Consider the following 7629-nt stretch of genomic DNA (forward strand, 5'->3'; position numbering starts at 1 on the left):
ATCAAAAACGGGCAATGGGGTCACTAACAGTGGTGCCACACAGAGAGCTCTAAAAGCCACTTGGAGGGGAACCCCAAATACTGCAGAGCCCGGCCGGGGACAGGAGAGGAGAGACCAGGAGGGAGCTCAGGGAACCTCTGATGAACTGCTCCCCATAATGCGCTCCAGCCTCGGCTGGTTTAGGGTCAGCCTCTTAAACTCTAATTCTCATTCTAGGGACACCTTCAAAGAACGCCACAGCTCCTGATAATGGGATACCCCAAAGCCAACATTTCCAAAAAGAAGCAGATGCTGTGTTTGCAGGTGAGCACAACATACATTTATGTATTCTCTCAACTTTCTGCCATATCACAGAATATACAACTCAGCAGAAACATTATTTTGCCAAGATTTCATAGCCAGCAACTTCAGATCAATGGCTTAGAAGGCATACGTTCTCGATTTTACAGTGACTTTTTCTTCTCCAATGAATATGTATATTTTAGTGGCTTTAGCATTCGTGAAGCCTGGGATATATCAGGAGAAAGATTAAAGGAGAAGTTTTATGACGTGTATTGAAGGGTCCTAGGACATTGTCTCTTTATTTTCCAGGAATAGTAATATACTTAAAATTATAGAGTCATTCTAGTGCATTCCTGGACCAATGCTTTAAATTACTGTGTTGCTACTTTTCCCTAAAAAGAATCTGAAAACTAAAAGGTCAGTTTCTCCGCCAGCTTGCTCACAGATGCACGTCTAAACCACTGAACTCGGATGTCACTGAAGCCATTTGTACCAAACTTATCTAGGAATTCTTATTGGCTTACATTTAAATAATTACATATGTGGGATTTTCCAGTTTCAGAGTTTATTTTTGCATCTCACTTATACCACATTCATGTTTTACCTTTTTCCTCTTGTTGAAATTCTACCCACGGTGCATCATTACCTCTGGGTCTTGAATAAGCCATACTCTCTGAAACTAAGCACCACACATCTGCCATCTTAACCAGAACAGCAAGGACAGCACCAAAGAAAGGAGAAAAAGACTGAATGTCCCTCACTGCCACCACTGTCTTCCCCTAAGTCTTATTCACATGGGTTAAAATGACCAAAAAATTAGACAACTTCCTAGAGTCCCACAAACATAATTTTCTGAGCCAGCCAGCACCAGTGCCATGTTGGTTCACTCCAGCCCAGCAGAGACCCCCTTTTTATACCCTTTCAGGGACCACCCATTCCGGTATGAAACACATCCAGAAGTCGAGGAGGCAGGTGGCATTGCAGTTTCTCCATTTATAAGAATAGTATTTTCAAACTTTAATTTTCTATGTCATCTTCATAATTCTTGCTACTTTTGTGCTACCTGTTGTACAGTTTCTCTTTAAATCAACACAGTATTAAAAATAGATAAATGTAAAATATAAATAAATAAATAAAATAAAAAATAAAAATAGATAAATGTATCTCCAAAGGCATCAAAGAGTTTCATGGGCCTGTTATATTTATTTCAAAAGTACATAAATACAACATTTTTTAAATAAAATATTTGCCCACATATCACAAAAAATGTAGACTATTATAAGTCAGATTTGCAATTAAGCACTTTCCAATCTTTAACTAAAATTGCAAGTGTAAGCATAAATACCATCAGTTAATTTGAAAATTCAGGAAACAAAAGCATTGCTGATTACTGGTTTTAGGAAGGTATTTAATGAGCACGGCTTCTATTTGGTGTGGTTTCAGCAACTCTGGTTTGAGCCCTATCATCAGTTCGCTCCCCTTTCCTAGCAAGCTGCAAAGCCATTAAGGCACCCCAGGCATCTTCCTTAAGCAGGTCTGTGTCCCTGTATATATATTCTGTCAAACTACTTGCCTAATAAAGTTTCGAAACTCTAAGGGGGGGTTATGTGTGCATATTCCCTACAGCCAGAAATCCTCAGAACAAAAGGAAAGTCAGACCTGGAAAGGAAAATAGTCTAATTACCTGTTTTTCAGTTCATGAGAAATTTATTAGTGATCAACTGGTCATTACAGAGAATGGATATAACAAGATGGAAGAAATGGTCTCCACACTAACATGCCTTCTAATGAAAGGTCAAAATGCAGAGCTGACTTAAGGCTACTGACAGTGTAATGTCTACAGTCATGAAAAGGAGGCACTAGGAAAGCTAATTAGCAGGTACCTGCAACATGTAAAGATAATTTTTATTAAATGAGAAAGACACACAAAATTCAGACCTTTAAAGTATTAAGAGGGAATCTACAACTGAACAGTTAAACATATTTTTGATTGAAGAAACATTTATACCCAGTGAAATGCAAAGATCTTATTTATACACTTCAATGAATTTTGACAAATGTAGACACCCCTTTAGCTAACGACCCAATGGAGATACAGAAATTTTCACCATTCCAGAAAGTTCCCAACTGTCACGTTCCAGTCACTCCTCCCCCACCCTTAAGGAACCACCATCCTTTCTATCACTATAAAAGTTCTTGAACTTAAATATATTATACAGTAAGAACTTCCATGTTTTCTTCTAGAAGATTATGTCTGTCTCCTTTCTCACATTAATAGTATTTTTGAAACTCACTTATGTTATTGAGTGCATCAGTAGTTCATTCAGAAACTTTGGGATATTTGGGTTGTTTGCAGTTTGCAGACATTATGAATAAAGCTACTAAAACAATTGTGTACAAGCTTTTGTCCTGACACATATTTCTCCTGTGTAAATGTCTCGAAGTGGAATTCTGGAGTGCAGTAAGGATATGTTTAAATTTCTGAGAAACTGCCAGTTTCCCGTTTTACATTCTGCCAACGATGTAAGAGTTCCAGTTGCTCCACATCCTCATCACCATTTGTGTTGTCACTGTTTTAATGGGTAAGAAATAGTATTTGGTTGTGATTTTAACTTGCATTTTCCTGATGAGCAATAACTGGGAGAATATTTTTCATATGCTTACTGTCATTTGTATCTGTCCCTGTGTGTTTGTCTCTTCAACCTCTTCGTCCATAAATTCGTCTTTTTGTCTCTTAATTATTGCTTTGTATTAGTTCTTCAAATATTCTAAATGCAAGTCCCTTGTCAGGAAGGTGTAATGCACATATTTTCTACAACGTGTCTTGTCTTTTCATTTGCAAAGTTTGTCTTGGGATGAACGGAAGTTTTTCAGCTGATGAAATACAATTTATCAGCTCTTTTCTTTTTTCTTTTCTATAATGTCTTTGCCTGTTCCAAGGTTGCAATGCTATTCTCTCATGTTTTCTTCTAGAAAGTTAGGAGTTCAGCTTTTATGTTTATGTCGATGATCCATCTCAAATTAATTTCTGGGAATGGAATTAAATAGGGATCAAAATTCATATTTTTCCATATGTCTATCCAGTATTCAGCACCATCTGTTGAAAAGATTTTCTTTACTCCCTTGAATTGTCTTGGTGCCTTTGTCAAAAATTAATTACACGCAAGTCTACTGTGCACTCCTTATGTTCCTGTACTCTATGTGTCTGCTTTTATGTCAAGCCACACTGTATCGATTATTGGAGGTTTACAATAAATCTTGAAATCAGGTAGCAGGAGTCCTCCAACCTTGTTCTTTACCATGATTGCTCTGGATATCTGGGTGCTTTACATTCCATTTACATTTCAGAAATAGCTTGTCAATTTGTTTAAAAATAATTAAGATTTTTGATTGGCATTATATTGAATCTATATTATGCAGTTTTTGAGTGTACTGTCTTATAAATATCGGTCGTGTCAGTTGATTAGTGAGAGTTGCTGAAATTGCTGATTATGAATTTATCTATATTCCCCTATAGTTCTGTTGGTTTTGCTTAATATATTTTGAAATTCTGTTAATATTTGATTGCATATTAGGATTTTTTTAATGGACCCTTTTATATTTATTTTAAAAATGTTCTCCTTTGTGATTGGCAATACTCTTTTTCTGATTACCATTTTGCTTAATATTCATAAAGCACACTAACTTTTTGATGCTTGTTGTTGGCAAAGTACATCTACCCCCATCTTTGATTTTTTTTTTGGCTGCACCATGTGCCTTGCCAGACACGGGGATCTTAGCTCCCCGACCGGGTATCGAACCCAGGGTCCCTGCAGTGGAAATGTGGAGTCCTAACCACTGGACCGCCAGGGAATTCCCCCCATCTTTGATCTTTAATTGCATATATCAGGATTTTGATTTTTTTAAATCCAGTCTGATAATACACAGCTTTTGTTTGGAATGTTTAATCAATTTATATTTGATGCAATTATTGATTTGTTTGGGACTTTCCATTGTATAATAGTATATTTGCTAATTTGTCAGTTAGGATTTTTATATTATTGTTCTTCCTCTCTTGCTTTTTCTAGGGTCATTATCATAATTATTTCTAATTTTATTATCTCTCCTGGCTTCCAAGCTACAACTATCTTTCATGTTTTTTGTAGGAATTACAATATGCATCCTTTACTTATCACAGACTACTAAGAAATTAATATTGTAATACTAGCTGTAAAATATGAGACTTTTACAGCAATACAACTCCATTTATTTATGCCATCTCTTTTTCACATATCTTACATCCATATGTGATGTAATACCCATAATACAATCCCATTACTTTTATTTTCATTGCCTTTGAAAGAAATAAAGGAAAAATATTTATCCAGCTCTTTATAATTTCTGATGCTATTCTTTGTTATTTGTGGCCCAGCCCACAGCCAATGTCTTGAAACGTAACTTCATGAACTCCTCATTTCCCCCTGTGCATCTTCCTGTCTCTGTTACCTGCTCCACAAATCTCAGCCCTGACCTCCAATACCTGCGTCCTCGTATCAGCAACACCCCTGCTGTCTGGGTGGGCTCCAGACCCTGCTTCTCATTCAGAAAGTACCTTGTAGAGTCTCCCTTTTCTCAAGGCCACAGCCCTGCACTGCCTGCTCTCGAATGCCTGAGAAACTGCCTCGTCTCTTCTGTCCAGCATTACAGCTGTTTACGTCAAACGAGAAAATTCAGTACCACTTACTTCGTCTGCCAGAAGCAAAAGTCTACAGATAATTAAAGGAGGATTTTAAAAATAAATAAAGTGAACTTTATTTAAGGATATATCCTAAATCCATGTTAACTTACCTTAATCCTTCCTATAAAACAAACAAAAAAAATTAATCCCTTTGTTTTGGATTTCTAATTGGGGAAACAGCTTTGTACAGTACATTTCATCTGAACTTTAAAGATGACTATATATGAAAAGTTTCCAGAGAAGATGATAAATTTTTATACCACACGAGCTACATCACATAAAGGATAATGACTCATCTTCCTTTCCAGTAGGAGGTCAGTCACTACCCACAGCCCACAGACCCACAGAGGGAGTGTCTGCAACACCGGGCAGCCCAGAAGGCTCAGAGTGTGAGTGACAGACACCAGCGGTCATCAATAACTCCTGTCCACTCACATGCCTATACATCGCCACAAACCCGCCCAGGTCTAAGTTTAAATTTGGAGTAAACCAGATGCTCAAAAATACAAATCGCTTTCTGTTCACTTACAAACTAGAAATTACTACACAGATTCAGAAAATATCCTAAGGAAAAGGTACCTTGTTTATATAATATTCTATCCAATAACTGTTGACAGGTTCATTAAAAACTTAGCTGAAACACACTTGTTTTTTAAGAACAAATTTATATTATATTCAAGAGTATTTATCCTTGATTTCAAAAGTAGTCTGTTTGGGGGCATTTTCTGAAAAGGGCATTTTATACATCATTATTAAAATTGAAGGTCTTCCCTGGTGGCACAGTGGTTAAGAATCCACCTGCCAATGCAGGGGACACAGGTTCGAGCCCTGGCCGGGGAAGATCCCACATGCCGCGGAGCAACTAAGCTCAGGCGCCACAACTACTGAGCCTACGCTCTAGAGCCCGTGAGCCACAACTACTGAAGCCCACGTGCCTAGAGTCCGTGCTCCGCAACAAGAGAAGCCACCGCAATGAGAAGCCCATGCACCGCAATGAAGAGTAGCCCCCGCTCGCCGCAACTAGAGAAAGCCCGCGCGCAGCAATGAAGACCTAACTCAGCCAAAAATAAATAAATAAATAAATTTATAAAATTGAAATTCACTGTTCAATAAAATTTAGCTATCATTAGCAATTAATTAAATTATACAGATCAAAAGAAAAAATAAAAAAGTCAAAGATCATAGGAATAGAATCTTTTGTGGTAAAAGCATGGAGTACTAGGAAAAAGAAAATTCAGAAAAGTAATGAGAAAATATGCATTTTATTCAGTATTGCATAGAAATATTCATTGAATTCTAAAGCATAGAAATATTAGCTGAATTCTAAAAAGAGAGTCAAAACAATTATTTTATTGTGATGATTGACTTGAACAAATTGAAACTATTCCTAATGAAAAAAGCATTGAAAATTACTATTCTCATTAATTTGAGCATGACTGCGAGTAATGATAAATTCCTGGCCTTTTAATTTTAACTTTCCTCAGCAGTCTATTGAATATTGCCTGAAAGAAACAGACGAACTAATAAATTGGGAAATTTGCCAACCTAATACCAAAAAAAAGTGATTTTAATAGCAAAACCGAATATGCAGGTAAATATAAAATTAATCTGAAGCATATACATACTTTATAGCACACCATCTCTCATTTTTACAACTGGTCATTAGCATAGAGCTTGAGGTAATTAGAAGTACAATAATTGCTTCATTTCTAGTTTTTCTTCTTAAGTCCAGCGATGTTGCCTAGCAATGCAGAGCCTTGTCACCACTCAAAAATACTTCTCTTTAATCACCAATTTAAAAAATAAAAATCAGAACTGACATAATAGACCTATATACTAGTAACCTACCATTCTCTCAAATCTGAATTTCTTCCCTACATTTCCAACGTATTGGATCTTATTTAAACCCAAGAAAAAGACACCCCTGATTTTATACACAGCTAAGTTATAGCCTCAAATAGTTTATCTTTCTTCAGCATCTAAAAAGTCATGGAAAATCCAAGAAGAAAATGATTAGTAAGCTTCAAATTCAGCAGAGTGAATATTGTTCAATGTATATTGTTCAATATATATTCAACACTAAAATAATTAAAAGGCTCACATCATGGTAATATTCATAGAAATAGCTTTCTGATAATAGAATTATATTAGAAACATTATAATACTACAAAAATTGTACATTGTGATTCCCTAAATTATACTAAATAATACTTTAAATATAAATTATCAAAGGTTCTCCTACTCCTTTAACATAAAAATATTTGACTTTTACAGCACTTAGATTTACTCTATTCTTCATCAAAACTGGTCTTTAAACTGGAAAAGGCAGGATTTATGTAATTTAAAAAAAGAAATTGAAGTAAGTCTATGACTATGGAATTACTGGGCTTACAACTTGAGGAAAATGGCAGAAAAAAACTCAGAATTACATACTCTCTTACTTCTACTCTTTTCGAATCAAGATGGAAAATGAAATAATATACCAAACACCTTAAAAGAAAATTAAACTCAAGAAATAACGTAAAGCAACCAGCGACTCCCCCCCAAACACACACACACACACACACATACACACACACACACACACACAGCCCCAGAGCATCCAAGTCTCAGGCCCAACTGAATATTAC

At 36.0% G+C, this 7629-nt stretch overlaps 1 protein-coding gene across 3 annotated transcripts in view; it reads right to left on the reverse strand.

The window, feature by feature from the left end:
* The window catches only part of NKAIN3 (sodium/potassium transporting ATPase interacting 3), a 510304-nt gene that overhangs the window by 473924 nt on the left and 28751 nt on the right, over window positions 1-7629 (reverse strand). The window lies entirely within an intron of this gene.

The sequence above is a fragment of the Balaenoptera borealis genome, assembly GCF_965194805.1.
Source record: "Balaenoptera borealis genome assembly, chromosome: 17".
In the NCBI taxonomy this organism is placed as follows: Eukaryota; Metazoa; Chordata; class Mammalia; order Artiodactyla; family Balaenopteridae; genus Balaenoptera; species Balaenoptera borealis.